At 49.0% G+C, this 22235-nt stretch overlaps 1 protein-coding gene across 4 annotated transcripts in view; it reads right to left on the minus strand.

The window, feature by feature from the left end:
- LOC144102066 (extracellular serine/threonine protein CG31145) overlaps positions 1-22235 on the minus strand; it is a 250432-nt gene that overhangs the window by 142820 nt on the left and 85377 nt on the right. For 3 of the 4 annotated variants that reach the window (XM_077635340.1, XM_077635341.1, XM_077635342.1), the window contains one exon: positions 12482-12527. The exons of the other annotated variant lie outside the window; for it this stretch is intronic. The gene's annotated coding sequence lies outside the window, so the exon portion shown is untranslated. The remainder of the gene's footprint in view (positions 1-12481; positions 12528-22235) is intronic. 4 annotated transcript variants of the gene reach the window in all.

Below are 22235 nucleotides of genomic sequence, written 5' to 3' on the forward strand. Positions count from 1 at the left end.
CATGTTGGCCCACAACGGCCAATGGCTGCACTGCTTGCGACGCGCCTTCGCCATTAGGTGCACCTTGGGGCAAGCGAACTGCCTGAACAGGCCACGCAGGTAGATCCGTTCTCTTCTGTTCCACGAAGCGAAGAACTTGTCGGTGCTGGAAACGAGCTTCCGCTCTCGGTAGTGCCACATTTTGAACGAAGACCGCCAAGGCGTACTCACCACGACGCCAACTCAGAACAACGCAAAAATGCGCGGATTGGGCTGGCTCATAGCTTGGGCTTTGGTTCGGCTACGGGGCTCGCGGTGTCCAGACCAGCCGTCGACACTCAGCCAAGTGGTTCGGTTTCGTTTCTGAAACTTTTATCGAGTTCCTTTTCAACCCCCGCAGCCTTAGCCCGAGAATGCATTACTGAGCTTCGAAAACTCTGCCGCGTCTGAAACGTTCAAATGATAATAGAAAGAACGAATGTTTTCGTCACGAACCTTCCCGCCCGTAGTGCCTGTAGCGAAGAAATCAGTAGTTTCGTTTTTTTCCGCAAGTGGCATCGAGGAAAGAGCCTACAGGGAATCCATAGGGCCATATAGAAATCCGGTGATCTGATTGGGTTAAAACTCAACCGTTTGCCGACTGTCGCGCCACTAGAAATATTCACATACACCCCGACAACGCATAACTTGAGCAGTTTTCCGTTTTTAATAACTCAAAAATTGAACTGCAGATGGCGGTAAAATCTAGTCTTGCCCACAATTTTGCCAAAGCGGAGTTACGCGAATGGTGCGACTGACGCCGTCTGATGCCCGTGATTAGTTCAGCAGTGACTGCGGTGGTCGTACTTTCTTTACCGCGGCGTTGGTAAACTGCTTGCGTGGTGAAAACGTGCGATTGAAGCAGATAACGCAGTCTTGGATGCTGTGACTGCGGCACCCATCGCGAGTTGCGCAAACGATATGCGTGTTACTCGAATCGAAGGGAGGTCGAGTTATCAACCACGAAGCTTGCCGCGTACTTGTGATGCTGCTTTTGCTTTGGGTTCCCAGTACATGCAACGTAATAGAGGCAGAACTGAGAGGAGGGCTAGTTGTTTTTGTTTGTTTGTGGCCATAAGAGCGCGTAACTAATTTGCGTGTGTTATAAATGTGACGTGAATATTATTGCATCGATCATGTCATTACGCGAGGGCGACTATAGCTCCGCCCACTAAAATTTAGCACGGTTGCCATTGCGCTTTGTGTGTGAAGCTTTTTTACGGCTGTTTAGAGGAAGGATATTCAGAGCCTGTTTCGCGGTTGTCGAAACATACAGTGCATCATTAAGCAAAGGCAACACCTTGAATTCTAATTATCATTGCATTCGTCTTGCGAGAGACGTGACATGAGTGCTATCGCAGCGACGCAATGCCTTGATCACTCAGGAATAATTCTTATTATTGTGCGGCTTTTAATAAACTCAGTGATATACAAGGGACAGTGACACTTGCGTGTGAAGTAGTGGTGTCTTTCACTTTAGCCCAATGCTGCTGTACTAAAATTTGTCCGGACGGTTTGCTGTAATTTTTTTCCTCACTGTGAAAGCACTTCTAGCTGCGTTCTTGGATAAACCATGGAATGAGTGAAACTTCCTGGCGGGTCACTTGACTCAATGTGGAGCGGCAATTTGGCCAATTTAAAGACGTGTGAGACACCAAGAAAAGCTCAATTCGGGGGTGGCCCTGCAGGGCAACGATGGCAACACATGGTATGGAACATGAGGCATGACCCAGATATGGTTGGGACACCCGAAATTTGCTTTTGAAATGACAGCCGAATTTGACTGCTGGTGAATCTGGATGTGCTCGGGTGGAAGACAGGCTTAAGTTAGCCTCAGAATGGAAGTGGCCCACCTCCAAAAATAGGTCTGGCCCCACCCACCAAAATTTGAAAATTGAGTTGACCCACGTTCGGAACCGACCTGTGGCAATACCAAAATGGGCCTGGCCCACCCCCGAAAATTTGAAAGTGAGCTGACCCGCGTTCGGGACCGACCTGAGACACCCCGAAAATCGGCTTAGCCCGCCCCCGAAAAATAGAAAACTGAGTTGACCAAGTTCGGAACTGACCTGCCACCGCCCCCCCCCCCCCCCAAAAAAAAATGGGCCTGGCTCACTCCCGAAAATTTGGAGCTTGATTTGGCCCGTGTTGGGAAGTGAACTGGGAAGCCCCCAAAATGGGCTTGGTCCACCCCCGAAAATTTGAAAATTGAGTTTGCTCATGTTGGGAAGTGACCTGAGACACCCCAAATATGGGCTTGGTCCACCCCCGAAAATTTGAAAATTGAGTTTGCCCATGGTTGCAAAGTGACCTGAGACACCCCCAATATTGGCTTGGTCCACCCCCGAAAATTTGAAAATTGAGATTGCCCATGGTTGGAAGTGACATGATATACCCCCAAAATGGGCTTGGTCCACCCCCGAAGATTTGAAAATTGGGCTGACCCATGTTGGGAAGTCCCCTGAGACACCCTCAAAATAGGCCTGGCCCCACCCCCGAAAATTTGAAAATTGGGTTGCCCCACGTTCGGAGCTGACGTGAGACACCCCCAAAATGAGTACTGGAGCATAAAAGACACAACCTACTGCATACTGCCCCATGGAAAATGTTTCTCCAACTGGGGAGAGATGAAGGCCTACTGAACTCAATTAAAGAATAATTTCGTAGCAACGGCGTTTTTTTTTTCGTACGTAATTCGTGCGCGCTTAGACCACCAAAAATGCGTTCAAACTTCTTGTCGCATGTATCTGTGTTCGCATGTTTTCGCTGATCGGTCCATGCAAAGAATGGTTGGACACGTGGGTCGCATTCATTGTTCAGGGTTAATTAATGAGGAGCTTTCGGGTTGTAAAATGCTGCGCAGTCACCCTCTCAACCCCTCGGGTATTCATAATTGTATCCCTCACAAGAATTTGAATAGACAGATTATATATGTCATATGAATATTCTGTACACTAATGCTGAATTTTTGTAAGGGTTGAGGAACTTTGGATTGGACATAGTAAAAAGAGACTCTATAACTCTAGAAAACTACAAGAACAAATCGGAAAGTATATCCAACGTTCCTATAGCCTCAATCCTATTGAAAATGAAATAGTAAATTGTGGAAGCGATGCATTGGCTGTGACGGACACCGTCATGGAAACTGTGTCCACCGCCCATAGAGTTTAGACCACCTGCAGGGTTATTTGCCGTGCGCTGACACTGCGCAGCTCACGTGCGTTTTTGTATTCGCCTCCATCGAAATACGGCTTCCGCTGTCGGGATCGAACCCGCTACCTTGGAATCAGCAACCGAACGCCAAAAGCCAATGAGCTACAGCGGCGTGTCCTATTCAAAGGTACGCCAATAATACAGCGAAAATTGGCATGGTTTCTGAGTTCATCCTGAGCAGCAAATTTAACGATTCAAAACAAAAAAAAAGCCCCGTAAATTCTGTCTTCACACGAAGAGGGTTCAGCGACACTAGGCTTTGAATTGTAACACAGAGAGATCCGCGTAGCAGCACTTGCTGCTGCTGTTGTTAGCCTATCAAAAGATGGCACACAGCCACACTGCGGGATCGGCCGAGAATCGGGTGGCTATCCACCTGTGCTCGGGTAATAAAAAAGAAAAGCACGCGGGAACGCAACACCGGAGGATTCTTCCTCATGAACGGAATAGCAGCACTTAAAGCACAATAGGCGCCTTACTCTATTGCTTGTTTTCTTCTTTCAGATGATGTGTTGGACATTAGAATAATTGGATCACCGCATGGTATTCGCCTACAGCCAATAAATAATTTAAAATTTATTCTCTCATGCTATTTCGGTTTCATGAACCCAACGATGGCTGTGACGTTGTTGAACTTTAGGCCACGTGAGGCGAGGATAAACTGCAATATAAATGTTGCTACGTATTTTTAACTCACTGCAGCACCTATACCAGCCTGCTCCAAGAGCTAGAATTGCCACAAGCGACGTATCAGCAGTTAATAATAATTGTTTTTTGGGGAAAGGAAATGGCCCAGTATCTGTCTCATACATCGTTGGACACCTGAACCGCGCCGTAAGGGAAGGGATAAAGGAGGGAGTGAAAGAAGAAAGCAAGGAAGAGGTGCCGTAGTGGAGGGCTCCGGAATAATTTCGACCACCTGGGGATCTTTAACGTGCACTGACATCGCACAGCACACGGGCGCCTTAGCGTTTTGCCTCGATAAAAACGCAGCCGCCGCGGTCGGGTTCGAACCCGGGAACTCCGGATCAATAGCCGAACGCGCTAACCACTGATCCACCGCGGCGTGCCTCACATGACCTTAAGTTTGACTAGACGTCACAGCCATCGTTCGGTTGATGAAACCGAAACAGCATAAAGAAGAAATGATAAATTATTTAGCGGTCGTATACGCGGATACCACGGGGTGCTCTGTGACTACTAATGCCGAACACATCGTTTGAAAGAAGAAAACACGCAAGCGAAAATTTGGTATCTATTAGTCCTTTAACTTTAGTCGCAGTTTCGCGGCGACCTTGCGCGGCCATTTCTAGAAGCAAAGGCGTGCATCCGCACGACGACGATAACACGCGGTGCGTGGCACAGCGCCAGGAGCGGAGAGCGTCCCACAAAAGGACCGCCGCCAATCGTCCCCTCCCCGTACAGAGGAACGCACAAGAGCGGGTTGCAGCAAAGAGATAGAATCGAGCTCGCGCGCGCAAAACGACGTTGAGCACGCAGCCGAGCGCGCTCTAATAAAAAGGCCGCGAAAAAAAAAGGCGCGCTTTCTGTCTAGCAGCGATAACGCTCGTCACACTCAGTAGCAGGTCTTTTCAGCGACGCTGCGCGTTTGTTCCCTTGCCTGTCATTAAGATGTCTATAAAACTCAGTATATGAAGCGAGTCTAGATCGACAGATTACTTTTAACATCACCGTAATAGAGCGCAGCATTTAAGGTGAATCTAGATAAATTACCTTTCAAGAATGTAAAATTTGAACTGTTCGTTGAGAGCAGGGCTTTGCTGAAAAACAATGACGCGAGTGCTAATGAGCCGTGGTGACCCATCGTATAGATTATGCGAACAACGTATGATGACGAATTTTGGGATGAGCAAGCTAGCTCATTGGCTGCAAGCGCATTGTGAAGTGTTCCTGAGGAATTACAACTCAAAAAAGTATTTCCTTCAAAGTGCTGTGTGGACAATAAGAGTGCAACTAATCTATACTACGCGTAACAAAAAAAAGTGTCCCCAAGGGTGTTGTCATGCTCGTCCCGGCCCAATCACGTTCGACGTAATGAGTTCCACCGTAGTTGCGCGAAATATCAATTCTAGCGAAATATTAATTCTAATTAACTGCTTTACTCGCACAAAAAGCGCGAAGATAATTGCGAGAGGCGCGATTACTCTATTGTATTAACGAAATTAAACACTTATGAGTTTAACTCGTAGCCTGACGATGTACAGCCAATGTTAAAATTGTTGAGCCCAAGGGGATTGCTTCCTAAGCCGTGCGGTGAGGTTCTTGCATCATCCGTGGAAGTCATGATTTTCAGAGATATTGAATGCTGGCCACGCAGAACGAGTCACACATCATCGTTCAGAATGAATCATTTTAGATTCTGTACTTGCGACAAAAGGTGTAGCACGAGCACACGTAACATTAGCGAAGGAGAACGAATCTATAGAGAAAGCGCAGTTCAAAGAAAGCTCATTCAAGAAAGATCTATACCTGCCGTTGCGGGGCAAAGTAATATTCGTTCCTTTCCGCGAGTGAAGTGTTCAACAGAACTCCGCTCACTAAGGCACCTGCTTTACAACTTGGCTTTAGACGTCACTGACTTTCAGATGCGGCTTGACCACGTCAGAAAATATGACCGATGCTCCTTTAGGGCAACATAGCGCATCATAAAGGACGAAAAACGCAGCCAGTCGACGGTAAGGAGGCAGGGTGGGAGATGACACTTGTATTAGCATAAGAGAAATTCACATGACGTCAGGGGCGACATTTTGTTATACAGCGCGCAGCTTCAGCGGTACAGGCGGGAACAGACCTGGCGATAAGGCGATTAAGCACCTTCTTCTTCTTCACCTCAGTAAATATGGCACGCGCTTGACTTTTCGTCTTTCTACATGTGCAGCTAAATGGCGGCCAATGTGACGTCGGTGAATATTTCCTATTTGGTTGCCGCGGCAGGCATTGGTGATGGATAATTGGATGGATATGAGACAGTTATTACGCGAAAGCGTAAAGGCCCCGTGTCGCAGAAAAGCCGGTGTCGGCATTGCCGTCGGCGTGACGAAAAATTAGGACTAGTTGATTGCAAGAGGCTTCCATAGATGGCGCCAGCGGTACTAACGGAGCATCGGAAACCCCTGGCCCTCGCGTTGTGAGTCAGACACCTACCGCTATGCCATGCAGACACGTTCATACGTCATGGTTAAAGTGGTTCTTTATACATATGTCGTGTGGTGTTTCACATAATGATTGTGACTGTGAAAGAGGAAGAAGTGTCTGTGTCTCCGTGGCCAAGAGGAACCGCTGTCACGTCATACCCTTAAATGCGGAGCTAAACTGTCCCCTAATTTTTTGTCCCGCACGGACATAGTGACCTGATGATGATGGTTATTGCTTGTTAGACTCTTTGGACGGCCCTCGTTTGGGACATGCCACTGTGCGCCCGCATGTTGGCACAAAACAACGTGCTTGCGGCCTGGTTGGGTTCATGTCCAGTAGAGTAAAAACTGCGCGAACAAGGCGAGGACAAAGAATACACGAAAAAGAACACGCTTCGACCATAGTGTCGCTTACGTGTCGCCTTCTGTCCCTATCTTGTTCGCACAGTTTTTCACGTTCCTAAAACTGATAATGTCATTGAGTGTCCCGTTATAGCGTGAACAAGGCTTCTTGCGCGTAAACTGCTTGCACCGAGTGTTTATATACCAACGGATGCTCCATTGGCCCTGACGGCAAACTTAGAGCAAGGGCTGTCACACTCGTGTGAGATGCTGGGAACTATAGTGAGCATGGTCTATCAAAGTGAAACGCACGAAATAAGTACAAAAATTCCGAGGGCACTTATGTCTGATCACATGGTGGAATGCGAAAGCATGTGTTCAGAGGAAATGAAAGGGCGCAGTAGCTCTCACAACTCGACATCTCGGTGGACACCTCAACAGCGACTTAAAGCATGCAACTGAAGATGCATATGCAGTCGGTCCGAACCGCTGTCACAAGTTAGCCTTCAACTCATGACCCACATGACTGGCAACCTACTTCCTGTCATGACTGGAGACGTCACCTGGTGATAACGTCCCTACCGGCGACAGATTCTTCGGACGCATTTTACGGGCACGTTTTGCGGACACAACATAGCCTAGGAATGCTTTCGCATTAATAAGGAAGCAAAAAGGCCACAGACAAGACGCTGCGACAAGCACGCGTCAGTGGAGAGATCCGTCAAGGTCGGAGTGATAATTGCTGACACACTCGCTTGTCTCGCGGGGCGCCTGTCGCTCGCCAAGTGCCCGCAATTTGTGGCCTTCACCGAGACTGCTCCGGTGTGGCGCACTTTGCCGCGCATTCTGAGCGCTGCGTCCTGTGTGCTCTTTCTCGCATTTGCAAGAGAAGGTCCGGCTATCGCACCGAAATGTGACAAGAGCAAAGCGCTGTACAAGCGAACCTATACACGAAGAAAGAACACAGCAGCGTCTCGTCTACTTATGTGCAGCTATACAAATGGCGGAAAAACCTATACAGCTGCATTGTGTGCACTTTAAACTGGATGCGTACATGTGCACGCCAGGGTTTCGAGTCTTTCACCTTCGTTAGCGAACGTGACAGGCTCATAACGACCCACCTCGGATTAAAACTACACTGAGGCAGAATTGAAGTTGGCCTGTCTCGACAGATTACCGCGGTGTAATTCGAAAGCAGGTACTTCGGCGAAAACGAAGCTTTTATAAGCTAGAATAGGTGAACAATTGAAATGCAGGTGTCGCCACTACCGCCCATTCTAGCAAATATACTGCGGTGATGTCAATACTGTTTTTTGGGCGCTTTCTTAGTTTTCGCCCGTTATACCTAGTGGCATGGGCCGGAACATTATTGTAGCCTTTTTTTTTTTGTCCCACCGTAGGCTTGGTTGGTGATCAGGGAGTCCTCTTCGGCTTTGAAGTGACAAGTTTTAATGGACGGCGGAAAAAAAAAACGTTACGTCTATAAATGAAGTTTGCAGCTAAACAAAAACAAAAATAACCATATAATTGTTTTTTTTTTATCGAGAAGCATAACTGAGTGGAGCTATCCTCAGTATCTCTGTCAGGCATAAGTATAGCGTGCCAGTACGGTGGACTGACGGAGGTCTAAACGTGCCAAATATGTTGCTCCGGTGTATAGGAAGGGCACAGCTTATACTATGTCCTCTAGCGGATTGCTAAAGACGACGTCTGTCCAAGGAGTGCCTGCGAAGCTTCGCACGAAACGACCAAGAGATTGCGCAGGCAGTAACTTAAAATGGGTGACGTGGAAGGGGGGCACCATAGAGTTCGTTTTGGTGTTTGAGGAAAGGAAATGGCGCAGTAATTGTCTCACATCTCGTACACCCGATCCGCGCAGTAAGGGAAGGGTTGAAGCTATTAGTGCAAGAAAGAAAGGAAGAAAGAAAGAAGGAAAGAAACAAGGAAAGAAAGGAAGGAAGAAGGAAGGAAAGAAAGAGAGGAAGAAAGAAGGAGAGAAGGAAGGAAGGAAAGAAAAAACAAAGGAGGAAAGAAAGAAAGAAAGAAGGAAAGAAAGGAAGAAGGAAGAAAGAAAGACAGAAGGAAGGAAGGAAGGAAGGAAGGAAGGAAGGAAGGAAAGAAAGAAAGAAAGAAAGAAAGAAAGAAAGAAAGAAAGAAAGAAAGAAAGAAAGAAAGAAAGAAAGAAAGAAAGAAAGAAAGAAAGAAAGAAAGAAAGAGGTGCCGTAGTAGAGGCCTCCAGAATAATTTCGACCACCTGGGGATCTTTAACGTGCACTGATCAGCACCGCACAGCACACGGGCGCCTTTTGCGTTTCGCCTCCATCGAAACGCGGACGCCGCAGTCGGGTTCGAATCCAGAAAGTAACCGAGCGCCCTAACCACTCAGCCACCGCGGCGGGTCCGTACAGTTCTGGCCTGCTTCAGTCACGGGCGTCACTGCACGTGAGGTTGCACACGCAGTGTAAAGTAGAGGACGAGGTCACTATTGACGTTCCGGTTTAATTAATGACATCACCGTTCGGTACGTGAAGCAGCGGCTCGCAGTCTGGCGCTGCCTTCCCGTTCTGTTCTCATTTTTTGCGGGCCTTCTTCACGGCGTCACTAGGACACCCGAAGAGACCGAGTGGCCCAGGGGTGAGTGGATAATTGCTCCCGACTGGCTGCCTTGCCCGCCGTTCTAATTCGCTTAACGAGCAATTTCCGCCACCAGGCGTTGCCTTGCCCCTGTGCCTACAGACTTCGGCGACCGTGACCCGAGCTCTTGCTCTGCCTTGGCTTCGTGGCAGAGTTGACCGCCAAAGCTCGGAGTGCTGTAGCCACGGCGCCGAATAGTCACTAAGAGGTGGCCATGCAGCTCAGTGGCCACGGACATGGCGGCACACAAACATTCGTATAACTTTAAAACTTCGAAAGTGCCAAGGCTGTAGTTCCTCTACATGGCGAACAAGTATACGTGATAGCCGTGACCCCTACCCCCTTCCATGCAGCTTATAACGCCCGGAAAGGACACAGGCACTGCGTCCTCTTCCAGATTTCTTACGTACGAAGGAAAAAAAAGGAGGTTAGCGTCATGTGACTATGTCAAACCGTATTGTCATAAAACAAAACCTGGTAGGGGTTTAACGTAGTTAAAGCGAGTAGGCGTGCGAAAGCATGTGTTTAGCCTGGCTTATGGTTTTGCATAGTGTTCTGGCGCAGGGGCCAGCGAAGCTGATCTGTTCGCGCCGCCGCGGGTTCCAATCCCAGTCGTGGCAATATTTATTTCTCCATGTTGGCCAAGGCCACTCTCAACGTCAAGCTTCGCAGAAGATTCTTGGTTGGAACCATGTTTTCAGTTTCAGTTCCCAAATTCAAGGAGGTGTTACATAAGGGGGTGGGGTTAGAGTTGAGTATAGGAAAACGGCAATGATTATCTGGCATTGAAGATGATCAGTTACACAATCTTTAAACTCAGACGATGAAGCGATGGCGACGATGTCAAATGGTAAGGTCACCCTCAAGCTCCAGCTGTCACTCAAGATTTTTGGTTGGGGTCGTGTCAACTTTAGCACCAAAGACAAAAGGGGGCAAATTCGGCCCACGTCATCGCAACTGATGGACGTTATTGGCCAGGCCTGGGTACCGGCGGTCGCGTAGGGCTGACACTGGCGTCCCCGGAGAAAGAGGGAGAGGGAAGAGAAGGTGTGGAGTCAAGACAGCTTGGCTTGCGAAGGCCACAAGATGTCTAAGGCCGTACGTAGACCATAAGCCTGGATTACTTGCCCACATATGGCACGTTCTCATTGGCCGTCGGGTGACCGCGGCAATGTTCCTTTCTCATTGGTCAAAAGGCGATCGCGTCACACCAGTGTGACTGCGTCATTACGTTTTCTGTTCCGTAAGACGTGCAGCAACCTGCGCCTGCTGTGCGATGTGAGGGAACGTTGAAACGTTCCGTATGACCGGGGCCCTCCACTACAGGCGTGATCCAGGTAGGGCCCGCAACGCTGCTTCACAAAGCAGGCATTCACAGATCAATCAATGGTTCCTTAAAGAGTCCGACATATGAGAGCGCAGGTCATTCTTTTTTTCTTCGGAACGGTAAGAACCGAGGAGGAGGGGGGGCAGAGACGGACGGCATGGGGAAACCGGGGAAACCTTTGAAGCGGAACACTAGGGAAGACCCTCAGGAGTCAACGTCAGAGGTCAAGACAGCACCAACGTACTACTCCTTCTCGCCAAACGCCGCAACAAAAAACAAACAAAAGCGCCGTCTAGCAATACAACACTACAAATCAAAGCTGGGTCGCAGCCGCTGCAGAATAGAAACAAAAGGAAGGAACCCGGGGCGGAATGAAAGGAAATAAAGGCGAGACGCGGGCAAGCGAAAGTCACAAAGCATATACGTACAGCGTCCTTGACACGGAAACACAGAGGAGTGCCGTACGTATATCCCGTAAGCGGCGAGCCTCCTCGCGACGGCGGCGTTGTGGGATATGCGTGCTCAGCAGGTGAGTAACTCGCCCGCCGTCCGCCATGTTTGAGCAGCCACCTCCTCCACCTACGCTACTACGCGCCGAGCCTCTGACTGATGATTCATTGCTTCGGCCGCCAGGGGCCCCCTGAGCAAATAGTGTCCATGCTGCAGACTGCCGGCCGTTTGCTTGCTATGCTCCGTCTTTCAGTGTGCAGATGGCGACAGAGTCGTCGCCGAGTCCTGTCTATTGTCAGCAGGGTCGGCGCGTAGCGCCCGAGTAGACGGTACTCCTTTCGTTAAATTTAAACAAGCAAATATTGCACATTACTCACCTGTGAGGCAGAAACGTGGAGGCTAACGAAAAGAGTTCAGCTTAAGTTGAGGACAACGCAGCGAGCTATGGGAAGAAAAATGATAGGTGTAACGTTAAGAGACCGGAAGCGGGCAGAGTGGGTGAGGGAGCGAACGCGTGTTAAGACATCCTAGTCGAAATCAAGAGGAAGGAATGGCCTTGGGCGGGGCATGCAATGCGAAGGCACGGTAATCGCTGGTCCTTAAGGGTAACGGAGCGGATTCAAAGAGAAGGCAAGCGTAGCAGGGGGCGGCAGAATGTTAGGTGGGTGGATGAGATTAGGAGGTTTGCAGGCACAGGGTGGGCGCAGCTGCCAAAGGACCGGGTTAACTGGAGAGACATTGCCCTGCAGTGGGTGTAGTCAGACCGATGATGATGATGATGATGATGAAACATTGCACACAGGTAGGCTTACCCTCCTCCCTTACTTCCCCTGTCCCTTGTGCCTGTGTACACAGTATGTCAAAAATATATGGGTCACTGAGTGCGCTACCAGCTCGGTAGTACACGTTCTAACACGGAACTTCGTCACTTACTCTCTCTAATGCGCGTTATGTATAGTGGCCACAGCAGAGCGTCATAAAGTTTCCGAAGCTTTTCACGGGTCTTTTCAGGGGGACTCCTCCCGTATATTGAATTAGCCTGTAGCCCGGGGCTCGCCGCCTTTTACGCAAAGAAAACAAGTAGAAACAACCAGGAATAGAGCACCGTGTATCTCCCAAAAAACAGTTTTAATGAAGCCGCTCTTTTATACTCTCCAGCTCGCAAGTGTGTATAATGCACCACTCTTGGAGAATGTAATTTCTGTTACCACGTGATGGATGGATAGCGTATATAGGGCTGCCATACACAGGGAGAGGACGGAGGCACAACACTGTCCTAATTATGCGCACGGGCCCTTCTAAAATTGAAAATGTCAGCACGCATTTATGTGTATAATCTTACCGTGGCTGCAGAGGCGACCGCAAGGCCAGACCGCCGCTTTCAAATTCTGCGAAGGAAGAGAGAGAATAAGGAGGGGTTAGAAAGCACTCCTTCATGAATATGCATGACTGACTACAAGATGACGTGGGCGTAATGAATGAAGTTACTTTTTGTTGTTGTTTCTATTCGCTTTCTTTGACAGCGACCCGAAAAACACGTTGATGCGGTTGGCCCAGAAGTGAATGCGGCGGCATGGAAAGGCTCTTTTTGGGGGAGGGGGGAGATGGGCCTGGAAATTGCGTTCTCGTGTTACGGAAGTGAAAGCGGGGTTCGGGTGTGCACGCGTATATTACCATGTGTTTCAGGGAAAATGATCACTAATTTAAAAAAAAAAAAGGTTTTTCAGGTAACGAGAAGAACTTTGCGGCTTAGTAATATGAGTGTTGGCGGACGTCAAAAAACAGGCGAATCATCTTAACTAGCCAAGTAATTAACTAAATTCTAATAGTTAACTTTTCAACTATTACCAATAGGCACCTGATTGTAATTAGAGATTTGTAGCCGGTCGTTAGTAATAGCCATATCAGTTTTTGGAATTTCGAAAACGCCATTTCTCTCGCCGCTGTGGCACGACAAAATTTGGCTATTTCGACTAGTTACGACCACTGGAGGGGTTGCTTTGCCTGCATACTTTTCGAAAGTCCATGCATTTTAGCACGATGTAGCCAAATTTTGCCGTGCCACAGCGCCGAGAGTAATGGCGTTTTCGAAATTCTAAAAACTGACATGGCTATTATTAACGGCCGGCTACAAATCTCTAAGTACAGTCAGGTGCCTATTGGTAATAGTTAAAAAGTTAACTATTAGAATTTAGTTAATCATTTAGCTAGTTAAGATGATTCGCCTGTTTTGTTGACGTCCGCCAACGCTGGCATTACTGTGCCGGAAAAAGCTTCCGTTTACTTCAAGAACCCTATTTTTAAACACGAGTGATCACGTTCCCTGAAACACCTGGTATATAGCAAAGTATACGCTTCGATCGGAGGACCGATATTTTTCAAGACCGATCTTAAGAAAGATCGGTTCGATCGAAATGTCGAGCCAAATAAAAATGTTTCCTCTAGCGAAGCGTATACTTCACTATATACTTTTTAAGCAGTCAAGCACGTCAACCTCTCGCAAACTATATATATATATATAGCCATTAATATCACGAAAAGAAAATCGAGAGCGAATAAAACCCTCCAATAAACTGAACTCCTGGATTTACGACGCCTTGTCATGTCAAGTAGAAAGCGATCGTCATTATAAGTACACTTTATTGCGAACCGAAGACCGCTTGCGAAGTTGTCATTTCGAGCACGTTCCTCGAAATTACCCGTACTAAAGATTGGCCACCCAATGCTCTGTCTCATCAGATGCACGGATCGAGGAAAACCGCATGGACCGACCTCCGGCACAGTGGTAACACATTCAATCCGGCGAGCTAGATTATCACGACCGTCAAAATTTGATAGCCCTCTACCGACTGGCTGAAAAGACGACTAAAAAATCTGGATCATCCGCATAAAGCGAAATAAGCGTAAATTTTTTGCAAATATTGCAAATCTTGTGTGAAGCTCTACGCTGTCCTTTCTCGCTATCGCTACCCTCCGTATTTCTCCCTGCTATCCTGTCTCTGTCCCATTATTTAAGTCGGCCACAGCTGGGGTGCTTAAGACACTAGATCGCAGTTGCCACGACTGGCAATGATATTTTTCCTTCCTTGTTGCATTTGTGTAATAACCAAACAACCACTACTACTACTGTCGAACTGTTTCGACGCGGGAATTTGAAGTCAGGACAAACGATGACGTCGTACCGACTATAAAAGCCCCGTCCTTAGCTTTAGCTGTGGATAGACCAGTCGTGCTATCCCAGCACACGAAATCTGTCTTCCTGTATGGCGGAGTACAGTCCTCCACAGAGTTGTCTAGAGCGCTCGAACCCGACCGCGGCGGCTGCGTTTTTATGGAGGAAAAACGCTAAGGCGCCCGTGTGCTGTGCGATGTCAGTGCACGTTAAAGATCCCCAGGTGGTCAAAATTATTCCGGAGCCCTCCACTACGGCGCCCCTTTCTTCCTTTCTTCTTTCACTCCCTCCTTTATCCCTTCCCTTACGCGGTTCAGGTGTCCAACGAATATATGAGACAGATACTGCGCCGTTTCCTTTCCACAAAAAACAATTATTATTATTATTATTATTATTATTATTATTATTATTATTATTATTATTATTATTATTATTATTATTATTATTATTATTACTCGAACTGCGCCCCGTCTGCGCTCCGCAGTGCACAGAGTGACGCCTAGCGGCAGCGCCTGGTTCGAGATTGCGCATCTTTGACTGTAGTCTGAGCATCAGACATGCGCTATCTCGAACCAGGCGCTGCCGCTAGACGTCACTCTGCGCGCTGCGGAGCGCAGACGGCCAGGAGTTCGAGCGCTCTACACAGGTCTGTGGGCGACTGTACAATGGAGGACGTCGGGAATCGGGCGCGTCCTTGGCATACCCTGAACCGCGGTCCCCTTCCTGCTGACTGTGCTGTTTTAAAACCGCAGATATAACTCTGTTGTCAAAATAACTGCGTGAAAAACATTGCATCATTATCCACCATTCAACGGAGTGATCCGAGTCAGGTGGTGGCGTTAACCCTAGAAAACGCTGCGAGACGAACCCGTGGGCGTCGTCAGCATGCCGGGCAACACGACCTGCTTGAACTGCCTGTCAAGCGTAACGGCAGACGTGCGTTCTCCCAACAGCTAACGAAGCGGCGCATCGGGTTCCGCAGTTTCAAAATATCTCCTGCGACGACGAAGTCGTATTGGGCAAGAGAGAGGGGAGGGGGATTGGAAATTCGAGTCGACTCGCCAAACCCTTGTGTGGAAGGTGTCGGGTTGCTCCCTATCACAGCGCAGCAGATTAGTTTGACAATGGCTGTAAGATAGAACGCATAAAGAAAAAAAAAGATGTGAGAAAGAAGAAAAAGAAAACAGCTAGGAAGAAAAAAGATATAGAGAGAGACAAGAGGAAAGCAGGAAAAGTTGAGAAACAAAGGAAAAAGAAAAGAGGGAAAGAGACGAAAGACAGAACAGAAGAATGTACGAAATGAAGCCTGAAAAGGGAAGGACGATGAAAAGGAAAGAAAGCACACAGAAAGAAGGACGAGAAGAAATAAAGATGGAATGAAGAAAACGAAGAGAAATTTGGGAAGAAGGACGGAAAGAAGGAAGAAAATGAGGAAAGAAAGAAACAAGAATGGAAGAAACCTTAGAGGGCAAAAAAAAAAAGGAGATCGGGATGCAGCAACGAATGAAGAAAGGAGAAAGAAGGAGTGATCGAACGAGAGAGCGAAATGAATAGAGGCAAAGACAGAAAGACGTCGGTATGCGATGTATGCGACACTGATACGCAGCCTTCAAGCGCATGGTCGAACATAACAAGCAATCCCTTCATGCAACCCGTCGATAATATTCCCCTCAAAACTTAGTGCCTGAAATCCCACCATATACACGACGGCGGGGTCATGCATAGATTTTAGAAAATATGCTACCTATATGGAAAAGTGGACCTGCTATAGTTCATCCGCCATGGAGAGACGCAGGAATTTTTTTTTCCCCCGGGAATATGTGGTTTCGTGTTTCGCTTGGTTGTTGTTTCGCATAAAAAGTGGATTCAGCCGTAACAATATTCTCCTCGAGGCAAAGTTCCAAGAAATGATGTGAAAGTTTCCGTTCCAGCCTATAGCAGCGAACCGTCTTCTGCGTCAAATATATTGAATAAGTGAAAAACGCAGTGTAAAGAAACAGTTTAATCCGCTCACGCAGAAGATCATCGTGACGCAGCTATTTATACTAAGGCAAAATCCACGCTTTCGGGCCAACGCTAGCCGAGCCTATAGTCACGTGACTATAGGCGTATTTTCTGACACCGCCGCTGTTGCGTTGTGTCTGCTCCGTTAGCGGACCCAACGGGTAGCGAAGAGCCGATCGTCAGAAGTCGGGCAGCAGGCACTCGGGCATCGCGTTTGACGACGATGCAGAGACGAGTCGAGCAATAGAGAAAACTAACAGAGATTTATTTACATGGTGATCGAAGTGATTTCGGTCCCACACTGAGCACTACGGCTCGTTTTAAAGGGTCCCGAGTCCCCAGGTCCCTAGTTGGGGAACTTGGTTTAATCAAAAGCGTCCAATCACTACCCTTTTGAGTCACGTGCACTTTCTTCGGGAACCACCGACCGAGACGTCCCCGACACACCCTCGCCACTTCCGGCGCCTGGCCGTTCCTGCAGGAGCGATGACAAACACGAAAGGCGACCCAGGTGGAAGGAGCGAAAACAAGGCACAAGTCGAAGCAGCACTTGCGAACAGAGTTCCGCACAATGGAAGAGGAGGCGTCTTCAGAACGACTGGTACACAGGTGGTGGGGCTCGCTGTAAACAACAGCAGCCGCGTCCGCCGCCGCGCACGGGCCACCCAACAGGACACCCAGACACACTCTCGCCGCCTCCGGCAACTGGTTGTAATGGGCTTTGCCACTTAGCGCACGACCCTCTCGGCGCCTCTCTCCCTATGCACACAATTGAAAACATACGCGCGCCGTGAACCCGAGGAAGCAGCTTGGAGCAGTTTGGCCAGACCAGCGGATGTCCGTCCGAAACCCACTGTCCCGAGGCTCGGGATATTTCGAAACGTAACAGCTTCTCCGGCGGTGTCCGAGATCCCGATGGACAAAGGTCAACAATCATTGTTCAGAGGGATAACTGGGGCGGATGGTGTTCACCATGTGCTTCACTGATGCTGGTACTCTATTTCTTCAGGTAGTCTCTGCAGCTCCCTTTTTTTTTCTCTCTCAGAATGACGGCTTCTTGTTCTCTGCAGGCCACTTTACTTCCTAGGAAGGCAGCATCAGTTGAACAACACAGAAACCACAACTGCAAAGCAAGCAAGTGCCATGACTCTCTCCCTGAAATTTGCCAGGCTTCTTTTCAACCAAAACGGTTTTAATCCTTGCACAATTACGGCAGCAATTGAAGCAACCTGAGCATTCTTCAAACATACAAACAAGAGTTCAAGATGCCCGATAAAAAAAAAGTGATAGTACGCATAAGTCAGGAAAAAAAAATGCACACAAGCCAGAATCTCCGAGACTATCAGTTACACTAAAAGCAGCGACTTAAGCCATCGGCATTGCCGTTCAATTTACCTCTTTTGTACCGAACGTCAAAAGAGTATTGCTGCAGTGCGAGGCTCCAGCGGAGCAGTCGGCCGTTTTTAGGGGACATACTCTGCAACCACGTGATACCTACGATAGAGTACCCCGGACCTTTTTTGAAATAGCACATTTTTCTTTGCAACACCTTCTTCCTCCCGGCACCTAAGACTCTGCAGTGTGGAGTCTGCCCTTTGTTCAGCTATCAAGGACGATCGGTCAACCCCTAGCAATCTTTGCAGGCTATCAAATGCCAGTGTTATCAGAAGCTCACCAGAGGCCTCTTTAAGCTCCATACAATTTTTGCTACTTTCAGTGCTGCCCAGAATGTTTACTTCTTCAGTCGCCGTTGCGGGGACCTCTCCTGACGCGTCAGGAGGCTCACTTTCCACCGTACCAACGCTACTTGACGCTTCCAGCGGCATGGCCTTAGCGGCAATTTTTCGTGCTTTCGAGCGAGTTAGCGCGTAGACAGTCCCCTCCCCGAACACGAGGTCCTTCTGCCGCAGCAGTTGATCTGATCTGTTTGAAAACAGATAGGGGTACTGCATCGGCAGGCTGGCTGACACGGCAGCCTCCGTATGAAGTACTCCAAAGGGGCCTTCAATGCTTATGTTAGCAATAGGAAGGCACACGCTATTGGCTTCCACCGCCTGTTTAATCCAGGCACACTCCCCGGTGAATTGCCCTGGCTCTACATACGATGGGTGGACTACGTCCATTGTAGCTGCCGAATCTCGCAGCACGCGACACGGCTTTCCATTCCCTACAAGATCTCGGATGTAGGGCTCTAGAAGCTTCAAATTTTCCTCGTTGCTGTCCACTGACAAGCAAACAACTTTTGGGTTTTTGCACACCGCCGCCATATGTCCCGGCTTTTGGCAGTTATAGCACACCGGCGCCCGTCTCTTTTCAAATGCTTTCTTTTGGCGCTCTTCTGCTTCAGGTGCTTCCTCTTTTATCCCCGCGCCCTTTTCTGAAGATTCTACACTCCGTGCCTGCTCCTTCACTTTGAAAAGTTGCCCCCTCTCTCCAGATGCTTTCCTGTTCTGGTATTCTTTCTTAGGGCTTCCCTTTCTGTCGAGTGCACGGCGTGAGGCGAACTCTTCTGCCAGGTCAGCTGCCTTCGAGACAGTCGTAACGTCTTGCCTGTCTTGCACCCAGTGCCTTATGCCTTCAGGCAACCGACGGTAGAACTGCTCGAGGCCGAAGCATTGCATCATTTTCTCGCTTTCGTCATACGCCTTAGCTTCTTATAGCCATTCTCCCAGGTTAGCCATCAGCTTGTACGCGAAGTCTGGGTATGACTCATCCCTCTGCTTCTCGGCGTTGCGAAATTTTTGACGGAATGCCTCAGCTGACATTCTGTACTTTTTCAGCAGACTAGACTTCACTTTGTCGTAGTTGTCTGAATCTTCCTTACACAAGCGGGCAATCACATTGGCAGCCTCACCTGACAATAGAGTCAGCAAGCACTGTGGCCACGTTGCCCTGGTAAACCCTGCCTTCTCGCACGTGCGCTCGAAGTTTACCAGAAACAGACCTATGTCCTCTCCTTTCCTATAAGGTTGCATGAGGTCTTTCATTCTGACCGACTTTTGCTCTCATACGCTAGGTGCTATGCTCTCACCGCTTTCGTTTCGAGCCTTTAGCACCTCCAGTTCAAGACGCTTAAGCTCAAGCGTTTTCTCTAAGCGTTTATCATTTCTCTGTTCTGCTTCCCGCTCTGATTTCTCTCTTTCCGCAATTAGCTCCAGACATTCTGAGAGCTCATCGTCGTCTGCCTGAAGTGCCTCGATAGCCGCGATGATGGCTGGCTTTCTTGTTTGGTCCCGGACATCGAAACCCAAATTTTTGGCCAACTCCAGCAAAAGCGGCTTTTTTAATGCTTTCAGATCCATGGCTGCCTCTAGAGCTGCAAGATTTTCACTTTACCAGGAAATATTTCAACTTACTTTGAAACAACATGTCAAAGATAGCCACAACATACAAAACCTTTGTAAGCTAACTAAGTACAAAGCCTGGTGAAACCTCAGTGAAGAAAATCCCAGCACTCACCGAACTGTGCAACCATGATCCCAGCGGAGTCGATCCCGACGCTGCCAACCAGTTGTTGCGTTGTGTCTGCTCCGTTAGCGGACCCAACGGGTAGCGAAGAGCCGATCGTCAGAAGTCGGGCAGCAGGCACTCGGGCATCGCGTTTGACGACGATGCAGAGACGAGTCGAGCAATAGAGAAAACTAACAGAGATTTATTTACATGGTGATCGAAGTGATTTCGGTCCCACACTGAGCACTACGGCTCGTTTTAAAGGGTCCCGAGTCCCCAGGTCCCTAGTTGGGGAACTTGGTTTAATCAAAAGCGTCCAATCACTACCCTTTTGAGTCACGTGCACTTTCTTCGGGAACCACCGACCGAGACGTCCCCGACACACCCTCGCCACTTCCGGCGCCTGGCCGTTCCTGCAGCAGCGATGACAAACACGAAAGGCGACCCAGGTGGAAGGAGCGAAAACAAGGCACAAGTCGAAGCAGCACTTGCGAACAGAGTTCCGCACAATGGAAGAGGAGGCGTCTTCAGAACGACTGGTACACAGGTGGTGGGGCTCGCTGTAAACAACAGCAGCCGCGTCCGCCGCCGCGCACGGGCCACCCAACAGGACACCCAGACACACTCTCGCCGCCTCCGGCAACTGGTTGTAATGGGCTTTGCCACTTAGCGCACGACCCTCTCGGCGCCTCTCTGCCTATGCACACAATTGAAAACATACGCGCGCCGTGAACCCGAGGAAGCAGCTTGGAGCAGTTTGGCCAGACCAGCGGATGTCCGTCCGAAACCCACTGTCCCGAGGCTCGGGATATTTCGAAACGTAACACCGCCCATAGAGTTAGTTTAACATTATCTACAGGGCTTACAGTTCATCCTCCGCAGAAATGCCGCCGGGAAGATGAGGCTTCGTATTTGGCTCGGCTAGCGTTGGCCCGAAAGCGTGGATCTTGCCTTAGTATAAGTATAGTGCCTATATTCTAGGCACTATAGTATAAGTAGCTGCGTCACGCCTATAGTCATTTGCGTACCCGCCGCGGTGGCTCAGTGGTTAGGGCGCTAGGCTACTGATCCGGTACTGATCGGCTACTGATACTTTCTTTTTTCACTCCCTCCTGTAACTCTTCCCTTACGGCACGGTTCGGGTGTCCGCCGATGTATGAGACAGATACTGCGCCATTTCCTTTCCACACAAAAACCAATTATTATTATTATTATTGCCGCGCCTTCATGGACACAGTGCAATCATATACTCGCACGATAAATGTATATTCGCTGGGCCATAACCTTGCTTCTAAGCAACTAAATTCGTTATAATTAGCGTTCACGCCAATACACGCGTTCCACGCCTCTCAGTTATCGCTGCCGCTGCTGTTTCTATTGCGTAATTACGTAATTCGCATCGGCTTTCTTGAGCAGCTTAACGCATAAGTACGGTCCCCCCTGGCAAGCCCCCAAGTAAACGCCGCGAGGAAAAAAGAAAAAGGAACAAACAAAAGCGCCCGCGGTTCAACGACCTCTTGCGGCGCTGCGGTGAGTCGGCGTCGCGAGAACGCGACTTAGATCACTTCGTTACGGCACACATTCCGAAAACTTTCTGAGCGCCCCCCGGAGTCATTTTCCCAGATGGCAATGTCACGCCGGTCCCAGAACTTTACCCCGTATAGCCACGACTCCGTGAACCGACTGGTGACCGCTCAGGAGGCGATTGGCCGAATTAGGCGACCCGTTCGCTGCTTGCAGTGGCAGTTTGGCCGGTAGACTGAGCGCAGCTGAGGATTATATAGGAGGCAAAAAAAGAAATAAACTCCTATAGAATAAAGCGCCTTCGAGGTCGAAAAAAGAGAGCCACGACCCCCACCAGGGGCCATAAGACGTCCAAGAACCAATGTCACGTACGTTCCATGCGTGTACACGTGTTCGAGAGTTTCTCGGAAACCCGAACACTCGCGTCTTTTTGTGCGCAAGCGCCTGTAGCGTCTGTACACCATGTCTGTCAAGACTTAAGTCATACCCGAATGAAATAAAAAATACAACTATCGCTCTACACAAGCGCGAACAAACACAGCATAGATACACGTAAACAAACACGCGCACATAGACACACACATCCGCAGACACACAAACACCCACAAACATTGCGGAGAATTGCGATGACCCAGTTTGTAGGTCGCAGAACGTGCTCGGTCATATCCCTGGGTTCACTGTATATGCGTTGTTTTCCCTTTGCCTTTCACCGTCTTCCTGTTTTATGTATTTATTTCGCGAGACCGGCGCCAATGTAGCCGGATTGTAGCTCCTAAGCGAAGGGAAAGAGGCGTGGCGTCGATGCCGGAGATGGCTCCGCATCATGACTTCTTCCTTTCCAAGCGCACGAACCAGCCGCGGGGTCGTCCCGCGGGACACATTCTCGGGGGGGGGGGGGACGAAAAAAAAAATCTAGGGCGCGTGGCACCGTTGGGCGAAACCGCTC

Source organism: Amblyomma americanum, chromosome 8 (genome assembly GCF_052857255.1).
Source record: "Amblyomma americanum isolate KBUSLIRL-KWMA chromosome 8, ASM5285725v1, whole genome shotgun sequence".
Lineage (NCBI taxonomy): Eukaryota > Metazoa > Arthropoda > Arachnida > Ixodida > Ixodidae > Amblyomma > Amblyomma americanum.